The following is a 3,941-nucleotide window of genomic DNA, read 5'->3' as shown; positions in this document are numbered from 1 at the left end:
AAGTTCTAGGGGACTGATGACCTCAGATGTTAAGTCCCATAGTGCTCAGAGCCATTTGAACCAGAAATTGTGATTTCTAACGTCCTATGAATTGGGTACCAGGAGTGCTGACGTTGGCCATCATCGCTGTCGACGAGCCACACCTGTACGTTAGCAGCTAACGACATCTGTAATTATGTGGTGCAGTGGATGATCAAGTTTCGTTGGCCTGTTTTCTTTTTTCTTTTATTTTGAGGCCATATTGAGTTGGAAGAATCCGCATATGAACTCGAAAGTTACGTTTCATGCGCCACAAGAACCTGCAGTTCCGGGTAGCTGAAGAGAAGGGTACTTGCGGTCGACAGGTTGCCAGCACTGTAATTTATCAGGGCACGAATTACGATGTACTAAGGTAGTGCCACTAACGTGTCAACTTGTCAAAGGTTTGAACATGAAGCACAGCAGTGCAAGAAGTCCCGCTGAGCTATGATGTATAGATAAGAATAATGTAGATGTTTTTGCTTATTGACAGTTTGTCGGTATACTATATTCTCACTGGTGCTGTATAATAAGTCGAAATGTAAATTACACAACGACCAGAAACGGATGCACATGTGTCGGGTGTTAGTGGAACAGTACAGAATGATTGGAGGGACGATTTCGTAAATGGGAAGATTGAGATATTAGAAGATGAAGATAATAATGCAGTTGTGCAGATACCTGTGAATTCGTTTGATGTAGTAAATAAAAGCAGTATGGAAGCATCAGCTCCAGTATCTTGTGAAAATACAGAGTCTGAAGTAGCTGCAGTGCCAAACGAAGTAAGTGTGGGAGGCCCTGAAGTAAATGGGTGTGTGAGTAGCAACATGCGTGATATTGATTTAGGTGTAGTAGTATCTACGTCATTGGGTGACGATGGTTCTGAGATCTTGAACCTGCGCCAGATGCACAGGGAAGTACATGTGCAATTGATTTTTGCGTCGTGCAGAGTGAAATTGTAGACAGTGTTATTAAGGCTGATGTAACGGAGATGCACAGGAAGCTATTGATGATGTTAGTTGTGTTGCGAAGGTTGTGAGTAATGGAGTAGTAGTGACGCATTCATTTCTGAAGGACCACTTGGCGCGGTGCCATCTTCTCCAAAGGGGGAAGCGTGGAAGAAAAGACGAAAGAAAAATGCTTATAGTGCTAATGAGTCGGCCGACAAGTCTGAAACCTTTCAACAATAAGTGTCTGAGGATATAAGGGAATTTGATGATACTTGCAATGTTATAGGACATGAGGGTAGCAGAAAAACAAGTAATTTTTCTTAAAATCACAGTCACTTTCAAGGAAACCTTGTGTCAGCTGAAGGAGACAGCCGCAAGTGATGCAACTTCGCAAGGGTCTATAATCATGAAAGTACAAACAATTAAACTGCGTACAGCATCACCGATATTCAACGCAAACGGTAAAGTGCCAGAGAGCACAAGGACGTTGGTTTTGAAAAGGAAAGGTATAAGGAAACATGCTATTGCAAGGTGTAGTCAGTCTATGAGTAACTGTGAGATAAAAGAGGTAATTGGAGCTACCAACCAGTATGTTGTATGTGGTAGTACAGCCAGTAATTTGTAAACGTTGTTTTGGGGACGTATATTTTGAGCAAACAAAAGGGAAACTTTTGTTTCAAAGATAAATTTCCAGGGGTATACCAAATCAGTAGGTTAAAGAACTACCTGACAGGAAAGAAAAATGCCACAGGAATTAGTGTTATAGTTTAAGGGGATTATGACTCGTCAGATTAGGATCGATTTAAAAGCAGAGATATCCCATGAAATCAAATAGGGGTAATGCAGGAGTAGGCTTAATAATGAATAATAAAAAAAAGGAGTACGGCTAAGCTACTACAAACAGCATAGTGAACGCATTATTGAGACCAAGATAGACACGAAGCCCACGCCTGCTACAATAGTACAAGTTTATATGCCAACTAGCTCTACAGATTATGAAGAAATTGATGAAATGTATGATGAGATAAAAGAAATTATTCTGGTAGTGAAGGGAGACGAAAATTTAATAGTCGTGGGTGACTGGAATTCGAGAGTAGGAAAAGGGAGAGAAGGAAAAATTGTAGGTGAATATGGATTGGTGGTAAGAAATGAAAGAGGAAGTCGTCTGGTAGAATTTTGCACAGAACATAACTTAATCATAGCTAACACTTGGTTCAAGAATCATAAAAGAAGGTTGTACACATGAAAGAATCCTGGAGATACTAGAAGGTATAAGACAGATTCTATAATGGTAAGACAGAGATTTAGGAACCAGGTATTAAATTGTAAGACATTTCCAGGGGCGGATGTGGACTCTGACCACAATCTATTGGTTGTGAACTATAGATTAAAACTGAAGAAACTGCAAAAATTGGGAATTTAAGGAGATCGGACCTGGATAAACTGACTCAGGGAGAGCATAAGGGAACAATTGTCACGAATGGGGGAAAGAAATACAGTAGAAGAAGAATGGGTAGCTATGAGGGATGAAGTAGTGAAGGCAGCAGAGGATCAAGTAGGTAAAAAGACGAGGGCTAGTAGAAATTCTTGGGTAGCAGAAGAGATATTGAATTTAACTGATGAAAGGGGAAAATACAAAAATGCAGTAAATGAAGCAGGCAAAAAGGAATACAAACGTCTCAGAAACGAGATCGACAGGAAGTGCAAAATGGCTAAGCAGGGATGGCTAGAGGACAAATGTAAGGATGTAGGGGCGTATATCACTAGGGGTAAGATACATACTGCCTACAGGAAAATCAAAGAGACTTTTGGAGAAAAGAGAACCACTTGTATGAATATCAAGAACTCAGATGGAAACCCAGTTCTAAGCAAAGAAGGGAAAGCAGAAAGGTGGAAGCAGTATATAGAGGGTCTATACAAGGGCGATGTAAATGAGGACAATATTATGGAAATGGAAGAGGATGTAGATAAAGACGAAAAGTGAGATACGATACTGCCTGAAGAGTTTGACAGAGCACTGAAATTCCTGAATCGAAACAAGGCCCCGGGAGTGGACATCATTCCATTAGAACTACTGACGGCCTTAGGAGGGCCAGTGCTGACAAAACTCTACCATCTGGTGAGCAAGATGTATGAGACAGGCGAAATACCCTCAGACTTCAACAATTACATAATAATTCCAATTCCAAAGAAAGCAGCTGTTGACAGATGTGAACATTACCGAACTATCAGTTTAATAAGTCACAGCTGCAAAATACTAACGCGAATTCTTTACAGACGAATGGAAAAAATGGTAGAAGCCGACCTCGGGGAAGATCAGTTTGGATTCCGTAGAAATATTGAAACACGTGAGGCAATACTGACTCTACGACTTATCCTCAAAAAAAAAGCCCTCCGTCTTCAGGCCACGAGTGGTCTACCGGGACCTTCCGACCGCCGTGTCATCCTCAGAGGAGGATGCGGATAGGAGGGGCGTGGGGTCAGTAGACCGCTCTCCCGGTCGTAAGATGGTATTCGTGACTGAAGCCGCTACTATTCGGTCGCGTAGCTCCTAAATTGGCATCACGAGGCTGAGTGCAGCCCGAAAAATGGCAACAGCGCATGGCGGCTAGGTGGTCACCCATCCAAGTGCTGACCACGCCCAACAGGGCTTAACTTCGGTGATCTGACGGGAACCGGTGTATCCACTGTGGCAAGGAGGTTGCCAGACGACTTATCCTAGAAGAAAGATTAAGGAAAGGCAAACTCACATTTCTAGCATTTGTAGACTTAGAGATTGCTTTTGAGAATGTTGACTAGAACACTCTCTTTCAAATTCTAAAGGTGGCAGGGGTAAAATACAGGGAGCGAAAAGCTATTTACAATTTGTACAGAAACAAGATGGCAGTTATAAGAGTCGAGGGGCATGAAAGGAAAGCAGTGGTTGGGAAGGGAGTGACACAGGGTTGTAGCCTCTCCCCAATGTTATTCAAT

General features: G+C 42.1%; 1 pseudogene; it reads right to left on the bottom strand.

Moving 5' to 3' along the window:
* Nucleotides 1–3,557: 3,557 nt before the first annotated feature.
* Nucleotides 3,558–3,674, bottom strand: LOC126471732 (5S ribosomal RNA; annotated as a pseudogene).
* Between the last annotated feature and the right edge of the window lie 267 nt (nucleotides 3,675–3,941).

Source organism: Schistocerca serialis, chromosome 3 (assembly GCF_023864345.2).
Source record: "Schistocerca serialis cubense isolate TAMUIC-IGC-003099 chromosome 3, iqSchSeri2.2, whole genome shotgun sequence".
Classification (NCBI taxonomy): Eukaryota; Metazoa; Arthropoda; class Insecta; order Orthoptera; family Acrididae; genus Schistocerca; species Schistocerca serialis.
Note: the sequence above shows the minus strand (reverse complement) of the source record. Positions and strands in the feature narration are given on the sequence as shown.